This window comes from Dermochelys coriacea, chromosome 10, assembly GCF_009764565.3.
Source record: "Dermochelys coriacea isolate rDerCor1 chromosome 10, rDerCor1.pri.v4, whole genome shotgun sequence".
Classification (NCBI taxonomy): Eukaryota; Metazoa; Chordata; order Testudines; family Dermochelyidae; genus Dermochelys; species Dermochelys coriacea.
The window spans coordinates 66,443,955-66,457,764 of NC_050077.1; the positions used below are offsets into that span (position 1 = coordinate 66,443,955).

The 13,810-nt window shown below is 42.0% G+C and overlaps 1 long non-coding RNA gene across 2 annotated transcripts in view; it reads right to left on the reverse strand.

Annotated features, from left to right (window-relative positions):
* The window catches only part of LOC119862611, a 53,439-nt gene extending 39,937 nt beyond the window's left edge, over positions 1 to 13,502 (reverse strand). The window contains exons 1-4 of one of the 2 annotated variants that reach the window (XR_005295306.2): positions 13,362 to 13,502; positions 12,418 to 12,505; positions 11,689 to 11,808; positions 9,771 to 9,905 (exon numbers count right to left, since the gene is read on the reverse strand). This is a non-coding gene — a long non-coding RNA (uncharacterized LOC119862611). Of the gene's footprint in view, positions 1 to 9,770; positions 9,906 to 11,688; positions 11,809 to 12,417; positions 12,506 to 13,361 lie in introns of those variants that run through there. The other variant, XR_006274952.1, reaches the window with a different exon arrangement.
* Positions 13,503 to 13,810: the final 308 nt, after the last annotated feature.

Here is a 13,810-nt window from a genome sequence, read left to right on the forward strand (position 1 = left end):
CATCATGTGCCAGCAATGCCCCTCTGCCATGTACATTGGCCAAACTGGACAGTCTCTACGTAAAAGAATGAATGGACACAAATCAGACGTCAAGAATTATAACATTCAAAAACCAGTTGGAGAACACTTCAATCTCTCTGGTCACTCGATCACAGACCTAAGAGTGGCTATACTTCAACAAAAAAGCTTCAAAAACAGACTCCAACGAGAGACTGCTGAATTGGAATTAATTTGCAAACTGGATACAATTAACTTAGGCTTGAATAGAGACTGGGAATGGATGAGTCATTACACAAAGTAAAACTATTTCCCCATGGTATTTCTCCCTCCCACCCCACCCCCCGCTGTTCCTCTGATATTCTTGTTAACTGCTGGAATTAGCCTACCTGCTTGTCACCATGAAAGATTTTCCTCCTTCCCCCCCCTGCTGTTGGTGATGGCTTATCTTAAGTGATCACTCTCCTTACAGTGTGTATGATAAACCCATTGTTTCATGTTCTCTGTGTGTGTGTATATAAATCTCTCCTCTGTTTTTTCCACCAAATGCATCCGATGAAGTGAGCTGTAGCTCACGAAAGCTTATGCTCTAATAAATTTGTTAGTCTCTAAGGTGCCACAAGTACTCCTTTTCTTTTTGCGAATACAGACTAACACGGCTGCTACTCTGAAACCTGTGGCAAAACAGACTCAGAACTGGGGTGGCAGAGGAAGAAACCTCTCACAAATGCATGACCTATGCTTTCATATACATTATGTGGTTTCTGTATCTTAAATATCCTGTCTATGCCTCCTTCACACTAAAAGGGATTTGTCCCAGTTCTACAACCAAAAAAACATGCCATCAGGGGCTTTGTTGTAAGTTAATTTTGTGATTGACTTTACACCTTCACCACAGGGGTGGCTGAATTTCATTGGTGAATGATGTTATGTTGGTTTCAAACTGGCTAGATTCACCCCCACTGGCTAATATGAAAAACACACCTCCCTTCACCACAGAGGTTTCCAGTGTCCCAGAGGGCATTAAATCTGACACAGAGCAAGCACTGTTTCTACCTTTGCCCTTCCTCAGGGGTTAAATTTGGAGAGGGAAGCTTTAAATTTCTACTGTGATCTTCAGAGGCTTCAGTAGGATACACTAAATTAGGTTAGCCCATCCCCCTGATTAACTTAGCTATGCTCTCACACACACACACACACACACACACACCCTTGGGGGCAACACTGGCTACCTGTATGTTACCTGGTGTAGAGAAGATGGGATGCTGCCACACACTGCAGCAGCATCCTCTGTAATCTTTCTGTCACGAAGGGCCTTGTAACCAGTTTATTCCAGGCTGCTGCCCAGCTGCCCTGCCACCCAGTCTTGCGCAGTTGGGTCCAGGGTCAGGGCCGTCACCTGGCCCACACAGCAGGGTCTGAGGTCTGTGCACCCAGCCCCCCCTCCCAAGGCTCCACTACTTGCCCCACTCTGTGGAGGGGTCTCTGGGTGGGAGACGCTGGGCATAGGGGTCTCTGGTTCTCAACTTGCAGCCCAGGTAACATGCGGCCCACAATGGTAAATAGGTTGAGAACCACTGGCCTACAGGGACCCAAATGAGAAAAATATTTTGATTAGGATGTACGTTCTGCAAACAGATTGGAAAAGCATTGATCAGAAAGGGGAGAGCAGTCTAAGTGTGCTACTTTGTAGACCCTGTTTAATTTTAGAATTACATTAGCTATATGAACATATCTTTTCTCCCCACACTTTTAGCCAAAGAGGTAAGGATCACTGATAACTGTTCCATGTGAAACCCTAGCACAGTGATTCCCAATCTTGTTCCGTCGCTTGCGCAGGGAAAGCCCCTGGCGGGCCGGGCCAGTTTGTTTACCTGCCGCATCCGCGGGTTCGGCTGATCACGGCTCCCAGTGGCCGCGGTTCGCTGCTCCAGGCCAATAGGAGCTGCTGGAAGTGGCACGGACCCTGACCACTGAGAGCCAGGATCAGCCGAAACTGTGGACACGGCAGGTAAACAAACCGGCCCAGCCCACCAGGGGCTTTCCCTGCACAAGCAGCAGAACAAGTTTGGGAACCACTGCCCTAGCATTATAACCGCTAAAAAAGTCTACTGAAAAATAGAGCTGGTCTGAGATGGGCAGGGTTAGCAGGTAAACTCCATTCTGTATGCACTCCCAGTCACAGTAAAAGGGCAGGCAACAAAAAACCACAGACAAGCAGTCCAAACAGTAAACACTGTCTATCCTATTCTTTAACAAAAACAGAGCCAATTTTGCATTACTTGCACATCCAAAGTCCTCACTGACTTCAATGCAAGACCGGGCTTTCAGATATGAAAGTGAAGCAAATACATTGAGTATGGCCCTGTTTACCAATAAAGATATATACACATAAAATCTTTCTATCTTCTCCAGTCCTGACCTGCCTTTACAATTTACCTATCAAGAATTTTCTCTGCAACTGAGCCTGGTGTTTGTAATGGGGAATACCTAAAGAAGAATACCTAAAGAAAGCAGAATACAACAGCATTAATATATATTCAATGAACTCTCTACCTATCCCTAAAATCTTGCTTGTTCTTGCTCTTTCTCTCTCTCTCATACACACATCACTCTTCACATCATGCAATCTTTGCTTGGTTAATAATACACCAATAGAACCTTTTCAAATACATTTACCATTAAAATAAGCCATGCTAAACCAGTATCAATTGAGAGAGCTTTAATAAAATGTATCAATATTTATAAACCCTCTTTGGTTGAACCTAATAAATTTTAGCAAATAGATAATTGGTTTAATATCTTGTTTCTGTTGTATGAAGAAAATTCTCAAAACAAAACACATCTATCTAAATTTTATGAATTCTGGGAATGGCATGCAACATCTTATTATACCTAAACCAACAGACAGCTCTGGCATAAAACTAGCTATATTATTTCTCGTCCTTAACATAGTATTTTTAGTATTTATTTAGTATCTTCTTAAAAGAAGCAAACCATGTACATTCAAATAAGGAAGTAAAGAATAGATGAAGATTCTTTCCCAGCAAACCAGCAGTGGACCCCATATGAAAAAGTAGAAATAGTGATAAATCTGAAAATGATATGAACATTCACTGAATATGTTATCTGGTTTGATTTGAGATACCATCTGTTGAAAGATGGATTAGATTTGGTTTCTTCAAGAGTTGATGACTACTCCCTTTAAAATGACCTATCTGCAAGCAGACACACTGTCATTCCTAAAAAGAAAAGGAGTACTTGTGGCACCTTAGAGACTAACAAATTTATTAGAGCATAAGCTTTCGTGAGCTACAGCTCACTTCATCGGATGTCTGTATCTGTACGAGTTTTTTCATGAAGTTGACAGATTTCCACTCTATACGGCTAAATTCAGTGCCTTGCATAATGACAGGTTTCAGAGTAGCAGCCGTGTAAAAACTCGTACAGATACAGACATCCGATGAAGTGAGCTGTAGCTCACGAAAGCTTATGCTCTAATAAATTTGTTAGTCTCTGAGGTGCCACAAGTACTCCTTTTCTTTTTGCGAATACAGACTAACATGGCTGCTACTCTGAAACCTGTCATTATGCAAGGCACTGAATTTAGCCGTATAGAGTGGAAATCTGTCAACTTCATGAAAAAACTCGTACAGATACAGACATTCAATGAAGTGAGCTGTAGCTCACGAAAGCTTATGCTCTAATAAATTTGTTAGTCTCTAAGGTGCCACAAGTACTCCTTTTCTTTTTGCGAATACAGACTAACACGGTTGTTACTCTGAAACCTGTCATTATGCAAGGCATGAATTTAGCCGTATAGAGTGGAAATCTGTCAACTTCATGAAAAAACTCGTACAGATACAGACATCCAATGAAGTGAGCTGTAGCTCACGAAAGCTTATGCTCTAATAAATTTGTTAGTCTCTAAGGTGCCACAAGTACTCCTTTTCTTTTTGCGAATACAGACTAACACGGCTGCTACTCTGAAACTCTGAAAACAGTCATTCCTGAAGTTCAGCTGCCATCTAGTGGATGTTAAGAAAACTATTAACGTATTAATTTAGGGGGTTTTTCGGACTGGCTTTTGCAGTCAGGTTCTGGGGAGCATAACTGTTCCAGTGGTGTGCCTGCCAGAAAATGGGTTTGCAACAACTACTTTTATTCTTTGTCTTTGGGTTTTATCCATAGACAAAACAAAATGCAAAGCACTGCCATTCAACCCCATATACTTTCCAGGAACATACGTAATTACATACGTAATTAAGGTCCTGATCCTGCAATTGGATCCATATGGGTAAACATTTGCCCCTGCATGAACTTCAGTTGAAGATAGTGGGGCTCCACCCCGCTGCAGTAGAGCCAGTTAAAAGAACATGAAAAACTCAGCATTAAAGCCATGTTAAAGATTAGTGTAATCCTGTACTGCATAATTTGTATATTTTATGGTATGCTTTTTCAGATAAGTAGTAACTTATTAAGTAATAATTAATGAGAAAAAAATAAAAATAGGAACAGAAATATTGTACATCAGCAGGGCCCAGTCTAACATTTATTTTGGAAGATTAAATTATTTAATGTGATTTTTAATTGCACAGACTTATTCTACATTTAATCCTTGTGTTTTTAAAAAGTTAATAGAAAAAAATTACTGTTTATTAATGTTAACATTTTAAATTGTTCTACCTAAGCCTTGTTGTTCACATCTTATTGATGTGTATAGGACAAGGAAAGGCAAAGGAAAGTTCCTCCTTTACTGCTAATATTTGACTTGCGACAGTTTTTATCTATTGGCTGTATTTTCACAAGTTGGGTTGTTTGTTTTTTTAAGTAAAAGCTTAGCATTTGTATAATGCAGCCCAAGTTATAGAAAAAATCTAAGACTTCATAATCCATTGCTCCTTCCCTCCACCCCATCACTTTCTTGTCTGCCTGATAGGTTTCAGAGTAGCAGCCGTGTTAGTCTGTATTCGCAAAAAGAAAAGGAGTACTTGTGGCACCTTAGAGACTAACAAATTTATTAGAGCATAAGCTTTCGTGAGCTACAGCTCACTTCATCGGATGCATTTGGTGGAAAAAACAGAGGAGAGATTTATATACACACACACACAGAACATGAAACAATGGGTTTATCATACACACTGTAAGGAGAGTGATCACTTAAGATAAGCCATCACTGGATACAATTAACTTAGGCTTGAATAGAGACTGGGAATGGATGAGTCATTACACAAAGTAAAACTATTTCCCCATGTTATTTCTCCCCCCACCCCACCCCCCACTGTTCCTCTGATATTCTTGTTAACTGCTGGAATTAGCCTACCTGCTTGTCACCATGGAAGGTTTTCCTCCTTTCCCCCCCCTGCTGTTGGTGATGGCTTATCTTAAGTGATCACTCTCCTTACAGTGTGTATGATAAACCCATTGTTTCATGTTCTCTGTGTGTGTGTATATAAATCTCTCCTCTGTTTTTTCCACCAAATGCATCCGATGAAGTGAGCTGTAGCTCACGAAAGCTTATGCTCTAATAAATTTGTTAGTCTCTAAGGTGCCACAAGTACTCCTTTTCTTTTTGTCTGCCTGATGTTACATTGGAGGGTAAAAAGAAAAGGAGTACTTGTGGCACCTTAGAGACTAACGAATTTATTTGAGCATAAGCTTTCGTGAGCTACAGCTCACTTCATCGGATGCATTCGGTGGCAAATACAGTGGGGAGATTTATATATACACACACAGAGAACATGAAACAATGGGTTTTATCATACACACTGTAAGGAGAGTGATCACCTAAGATGAGCTATTACCAGCAGGAGGGGGGGGAAGGAGGAAAACCTTTTATGGTGACAGTCAAGGTGGGCCATTTCCAGCAGTGAACAAGAACGTCTGAGCAACAGTGGGGGGCGGAGAAATAACATGGGGAAATAGTTTTCCTTTGTGTAATGACCCCTCTACTCCCAGTCTCTATTCAAGCCTAAATTAATTGTATCCAGTTCGCAAATGAATTCCAATTCAGCAGTCTCTCGTTGGAGTCTGTTTCTGAAGTTTTTTTGTTGAAAGATAGCCACTCTCAGGTCTGTAATCGAGTGACCAGAGAGACTGAAGTGTTCTCTGACTGGTTTTTGAATGTTATAATTCTTGATATCTGATCTGTGTCCATTTATTCTTTTACGTAGAGACTGTCCAGTTTGACCAATGTACATGGCAGAGGGGCATTGCTGGCACATGATGGCATATATCACATTGATAGATGTGCAGGTGAACGAGCCTCTGAGAGTGTGGATGATGTGATTAGGCCCTATGATGTTGTCCCCTGAATAGATATGGGACAGAGTTGGCAACGGGCTTTGTTGCAAGGATAGGTTCCTGGGTTAGTGGTTCTGTTGTGTGGTGTGTGGTTGCTGGTGAGTATTTGCTTCAGAGTGGGGGGCTGTCTGTAAGCAAGGACTGGCCTGTCTCCCAAGATCTGTGAGAGTGATGGGTCGTCCTTCAGGATAGGTTGTAGATCCTTGATGATGCATTGGAGAGGTTTTAATTGGGGGCTGAAGGTGATGGCTAGTGGCGTTCTGTTATTTTCTTCGTTGGGCCTGTCTTGTAGTAAACTCGTACAGATACAGACAGACATCATCTTTCTCTCCATATGCAAACCGATGGACATCATACCAAAAGGAATGAAGGTAAAAAATCCATTACAATCTACATACCACACAAACTACGCTGACAGCTTGTGCCACACACTCTCAAAGAAACTGCGGAACCACCTGATCAACATCCTCTACAACAAACAGGCAAAGATTAAGAATGAGCTCTCAAAACTGGACACTCTCATAAAGAACCAACCTTCCACACAAACTTCCTCATGGCTGGACTTTAGAAAAACTAGACAAGCCATCTAAAACACGCACTTTGCTTCTCTACAAAAGAAAAAGGACATTAAACTATCTAAACTACTACATGCCACAAGGAGCCACAACAGTAATTCCCTTAACCCACCCAGCAATATTGTTAATCTATCCAACTATACTCTTAGCCCAGCAGAAGAATCTGTCCAATCTCGGGGCCTCTTCTTTTGCCCCTCCACCCCCACGAACAGTTCTGTGGTGACCTAGAATCCTATTTTCAATGTCTCCGACTCAAGGAATATTTCCAATACACCTCCGACCAACATATTAACCCACGGAGACCTTCCTGCCAACACTACAAAAAGAAGGATTCTGGGTGGACTCCTCCTGAAGGTCGAAACAACAGACTGGACTTCTACATAGAGTGCTTCCGCCGACGTGCAAGGGCTGAAATTGTGGAAAAGCAGATCACTAGCCCCATAATCTCAGCCGTGCAGAATACAATGCCATCCACAGCCTCAGAAACAACTCTGACATCATAATCAAAAAGGCTGACAAAGGAGGTGCTGTCGTCATCATGAATAGGTCAGAATATGAACAAGAGGCTACTAGGCAGCTCTCCAACACCACTTTCTACAAGCCATTACCCTCTGATCCCACTGAGAGTTACCAAAAGAAACTACAGCATTTGCTCAAGAAACTCCCTGAAAAAGCACAAGAACAAATCCGCACAGACACACCCCTGAAACCCAGACCTGGGTATTCTATCTGCTACCCAAGATCCATAAACCTGGAAATCCTGGATGCCCCATCATCTTAGGCATTGGCACCCTGACAGCAGGACTGTCTGGCTATGTAGACTCCCTCCTCAGGCCCTACGCTACCAGCACTGGCAGCTATCTTCGAGACACCACTGACTTCCTGAGGAAACTACAATCCATTGGTGATCTTCCTAAAAACACCATCCTAGCCGCTATGGATGTAGAAGCCCTCTACACCAACATTCCACACAAAGATGGACTACAAGCCGTCAGAAACAGTATCCCCGATAAGGTCACGGCTAACCTGGTGGCTGAACTTTGTGACTTTGTCCTCACTCATAACTATTTCACATTTGGGGACAATATATACCTTCAAATCAGCAGCACTGTGATGGGTACCCGCATGGCCCCACAGTATGCCAACATTTTTATGGCTGACTTAGAATGCTTCCTCAGCTCTCATCCCCTAATGCCCCTACTCTACTTGCGCTACATTGATGACATCTTCATCATCTGGACCCATGGAAAAGAAGCCCTTGAGGAATTCCACCATGATTTCAACAATTTCCATCCCACCATCAACCTCAGCCTGGACCAGTCCACACAAGAGATCCACTTCCTGGACACTACGGTGCTAATAAGCGATGGTCACATAAACACCATCTTATATCGGAAACCTACTGACCGCTATTCCTACCTACATGCCTCTAGCTTTCATCCAGATCACACCACACGATCCATTGTCTACAGCCAAGCTCTACAATATAACCGCATTTGCTCCAACACCTCAGACAGAGACAAACACCTACAAGATCTCTATCATGCATTCCTACAACTACAATACCCACCTGCTGATGTGAAGAAACAGACTGACAGAGCCAGAAGAGTACCCAGAAGTCACCTACTACAGGACAGGCCCAACAAAGAAAATAACAGAATGCCACTAGCCATCACCTTCAACCCCCAACTAAAACCTCTCCAACACATCATCAAGGATCTACAACCTATCCTGAAGGACGACCCATCACTCTCACAGATCTTGGGAGACAGGCCAGTCCTTGCTTACAGACAGCTCCCCACTCTGAAGCAAATACTCACCAGCAACCACACACCACACAACAGAACCACTAACCCAGGAATCTATCCTTGCAACAAAGCCCGTTGCCAACTCTGTCCACATATCTATTCAGGGGACAACATCATAGGGCCTAATCACATCAGCCACACTCTCAGAGGCTCGTTCACTTGCACATCTACCAATGTGATATATGCCATCATGTGCCAGCAATGCCCCTCTGCCATGTACATTGGTCAAACTGGACAGTCTCTACGTGAAAGAATAAATGGACACAAACCAGACTTCAAGAATTATAACATTAAAAAACCAGTCGGAGAACATGTCAATCTCTCTGGTCACTTGATTACAGACCTGAGAGTGGCTATCCTTCAACAAAAAAACTTCAAAAACAAATTCCAACGAGAGACTGCTGAATTGGAATTAATTTGCGAACTGGATACAATTAACTTAGGCTTGAATAGAGACTTGGAGTGGATGGGTCATTACACAAAGGAAATCTATTTCCCCATGTTATTTCTCCCCCCACCCCTGTCTGTTCCTCAGACGTTCTTGTTAACTGCTCGAAATGGCCCACCTCGATTATCACCATAAAAGGTTTTCCTCCTCCCCCCCTCCCCCCCCCCCCCGCTGGTAATAGCTCATCTTAGGTGATCACTCTCCTTACAGTGTGTATGATAAAACCCACTGTTTCATGTTCTCTCTGTGTGTATAGAAATCTCCCCACTGTATTTTCCACCGAATGCATCTGATGAAGTGAGCTGTAGCTCACGAAAGCTTATGCTCAAATAAATTTGTTAGTCTCTAAGGTGCCACAAGTACTCCTTTTCTTTTTGCTAATACAGACTAACACAGCTGCTACTCTGAAACCTGACATTGGAGGGTAGTATTTTGTTAGGCATAATTGCTTTTAAACAGCAGCTTTTCAGTCTCAAACCCTGATTCAGGTCCCACAGGGAGGATTATTCCTTGTGGTTAAGTGAGGAGCACTCAATTAGGCTCTCAGAAAGCATGACTGGAAGTGACTTTTGAACTAATTTATTATTAATAATAATTTTAATTTCCCCCCCTAAACTAAGTAAAGACACTGCTCTTTACTGAGGATTACATTTATGCTTTATTTCAAACTTCAGCTTCTTTTGTGGTAACCCCATTCAAAAGAACAGTAGATCTCCTTCCATCCATGAAGAAAGCATTATTGCTGGAAAAGATTGTCCTCATGTTTTCGCAATCCTAAATAAATAAATAAGTTACTATTAAGCAAATACCTAACACAAAAAAATTCAACCCATTCCCCAAAAATATGAAGGTTTTAGAAGTTTATCTGAATGTAAAAATGAACGAACATAATGGAAACTGTGGAATATCATGCAATACCAGATTCCCATTACAGTAATGTGAAAAATATTCCTTCAGCTGCAGGGGCTGACTATCAGTTTGCAAATTCTCAGCAGTCCCAGCATGATTTTCTCAACTGCAATTCAATGTCATTAATCATTGGTGGAAGGGGGGAGAGACTTTACTCAGCCAGTATCCAAGGCTTAAGTTTTTTCTTATCCAGGATTCCTAGAAAAATCAAGAAGAAATATCCATCTATTCTGTTCCAACTTTCCCTTCTTGGCTTTCTTTCTCTCAGACTCTTCCACAGTCCAACTGGCTGGGGCTTTTCCTACCCTGGACTCTAATTCCTCTATTCCCCCACCCAGTGATGGCTGAAAAGCTTCTCTGAGGATCTAACTGCATTTGCCAAAATAAGGAACATCCCCAGACTAAGCCCTAGTCTCTTCCCCTTAAGCCTGACTTTTTCCTACCAGACTGTACACACACTATGTCTGGAATCAAAGAACTAGAATACAAATATTAGTTATTTTGCTCCAAATTTTCAGTGCTCTATAGTATATTCCTAAGCACTTGAAGATCTAGAATCTTTTTATTAGCCACAGCTCCACATCTTCAGCCATAACCCCTGCACCCTCATGGAGTTCGTTACACAACTGGAGCCCAAGGCTTGAATGGGGGTCCAGAGAAACAAGATGTTCCTCCCATGAAGCTCCAATTGCGAGATCAAAAGCAAACAGGATGCAACAGCAAAGTGTAGGACAGAGTGGATGGAAAGACATAATGTGATAATTTGTTACCTTTCTCAAAACTGTACTATTTAAAGATTTTAAAATCTGGTTTATTTGTTAGACACAAAAATGAACTTTGTAAACACCTTGAGTAGCAAATGAATTGACAAGGGAGACTTAGGCTAGACATTAGGAAAAACTTCCTGTCAGGATGGTTAAGGACTGGAATAAATTGCCCAAGGAGGTTGTGGAGTCTCCATCATTGTCTAACCTACTCTTAAAAATCTCCAAACATCTATCAGAAATGGTCTAGATAATACTTAGTCCTGCCACAAGTGCAGAGGACTGGACTAGATAACTTTCCAGGTCCCTCCCAGTTCTATGATTCTATGAAGATTTAATCTGGAGGAAGGAGAACAAGAGGAACAAGATTACTGGAACACAGAGCCCACTGAGTGTCTATGGAATACTATCTGAATAAGTAGCCGGCTGAGAAACAGACAGGAAGAAGAAAGTCTCTGAGAAATGAAAGATATATTTTATTCACTGAACTAAAACAAAAGTGCTCTTCCCTTCCTGAATGTTGTAGAGTGTGGTATGTTATGCCAACTGTTTCATTTGTTTTAATATGCTATTCTTTCTCTGGCTTTAATAAAGTTTGTTTTAATAAGCTACGTAGGTCTTAGACCATTGCTTGGGAGATTTTTCATAGGCCATCCCAAAACTAGGAAACAACCCTGATTTGGAAGTCTTGCTCAAAAGGACATAGACCAAGGGTTCCTCTTTTCATAAGGTATGTCATGTATGGACCTGCAGTCACGCTAATATTGATCTTGGTTAAGGACCATAGATGAGACACAACTGTAGCGGATGGTAGTGACAGACCTTGGTTATCTGTCGATATATACATATAGATTTTTAATTAACCCAAAACCATCATTACTTACAGTATGGGAACAGCAACAAATGAGGGGATTTTTGTTTATTTTGTTTTTGGTTGGTTGGCTAGTTGAGGATTTTCTCCCGTCTTTTCTCTCCATCTCCATTTTCTCCTTCTTTTCTAGACTCTTTAATATAAATAAAACATTATTATGATATTGTTTTACTGACTGAATGTAATTCTCATTACCCAGTTTTCCACATAGTATAGCGATGCATGCATTTTCAGTGTTAAAATTTTAATGGAAACAAATAAAGCGTCCCATCCATGCACACATCGTTCAAAAATCAACAAGAAAGTGCCTGACCTTGCTCCCACTAAAGGGAATAGCAGCCAAAGTCAACGATTTTAACAATTGTTATTTGGAACTCTTTGCCACTAGAGATTAGGGTTTGCAGATGTTTTTCTTTGTCATCAGAAATCAGAGTTTCCAGATGTTACAAGAAGTGTGTTCTAAAGAGCAACTATATTTGAACATAGGCCATAGTGCCTGGTTACAAATATGCTCTTTTTTCCTAAACACAACCTTTTAACACCAAGCAGAGGATCTGCCACTGCCAATTTGGAAATCTCTCCATCTCAGAACTAGGTCTGTTGCCCTTTTAAATGGAATATTTTGTTTGTTTTTCTTAATTGAATATGGACTCAAAGAAGTTCATGTTCAAATATGATGTTCCTTCAGAAACCCTCCCCCACAAAAGGATGTTTTTAAAAAGGCTGGGCTTAAAAATATTACCTCTTTGAATGAAAGCTTCAGACAGTCCCTGGCCTGCCAACCTGGCAATTGGACTCACAGCAAATGGCTCATTTTTAAAGTAGTAGATCTGCAAGACATAAAAAAATATTTGTACATACTTGCATTGAAAAGTCTGCTATGAAAAAATGCTTGAACTGATACAAAAAGACAGAAGGGGGGGCAGAAAATAAGATAAAGACAAATGAGATGATCTGATCAGGAACTGAAAAAGAAAAAAGTGCAAGAGAGAGTAGGTGGGACTACTCAAGCAAGAATTAATTGGAAGGGGACAGCTTCGCAGTTTGCCACAATAACAGGGAGAAGATGCTGTACTTCTCCTGCCTTGGCCATCACCTTTCATACTATGTTCCTGCCTAACATTTACAATCAGCTGAGGCAGGTCTGTTCAGAGGGCCTGATCCAAAGCTACTGAAATTACTTTGGATTTAGTCACTTGGTTCAGCAAGGACTAGGCCAGTTCAGGACTTTCTCCATCAAGAATTCCCACGTAACAGAGAAGGTCTGCAGAATTACAGTGCTGGTTGCCTTTAGGGTATGCTGCAAATCCCAGTTTCCATCTGGCCATGTTTGGGTGAAGTGATTCTTTAAATATTGTTTTATATTTTAGGCCCCGTTCCTTCTAAGTATATCTTTACTCACAAGAGTAGCCTTATGGAACATTATGGAGCTACTGACAGATTGAAGTTTGCAGAAGCATGCTTTTAGTTTGGATTCTATCAAGCCTACATACCTTTTCCTAAGACCTCTGAATAAAAATAAATAATTGGTAGGGCAGAAGGCTAGAGAATCAATTCCCTTTAAACTGTCAGTTCCCTGACTAAACAGTTATTTCCTAGTCAGGGATGTATTCTTCTTCTCTTTAATATATATCTTATGTGCTTTGCATTATTAATTACTGGACTGGTTATGACTATACTATTTACCTCTACCTTCAGCTTCCAGACATCTGGGTGCCTTCCCACTTCCCTGAAGCAGGAACTAAAGCTGCTCTGTCCCAGAGAGAAACCATGAGCGAAGGCGTTGGTAAATGCGTTGCCCTACCCTCCACGGTACAGGGGGGCAGACTGAGGGGGCATTGGAAGTGGGTGAGGTCTAACCCCAGCAGGGGGTGTTTGAAGCACAAAGTACCCCTCTGAAGGGTGGAGGCGAGCTCTCGCCCTGCGGCGCATTAGGGGAGGAACTGCCTCCCCGAGGCGATTCTTACACAGCAGAGGGTGCTCTTTGGGCACAGGATCCCCACCGGGGCTGCTGAGGACAAGGGCTCTCGATGCAGGGAGGGCACTTGAGGGGTGCGTCAGCGGGGCGAGGGAGGAGAGGCAGTCCCCGGGGGTACGCCTCTCACTGCCAAGGGGGGGTCTTGAGGGGGCGGATG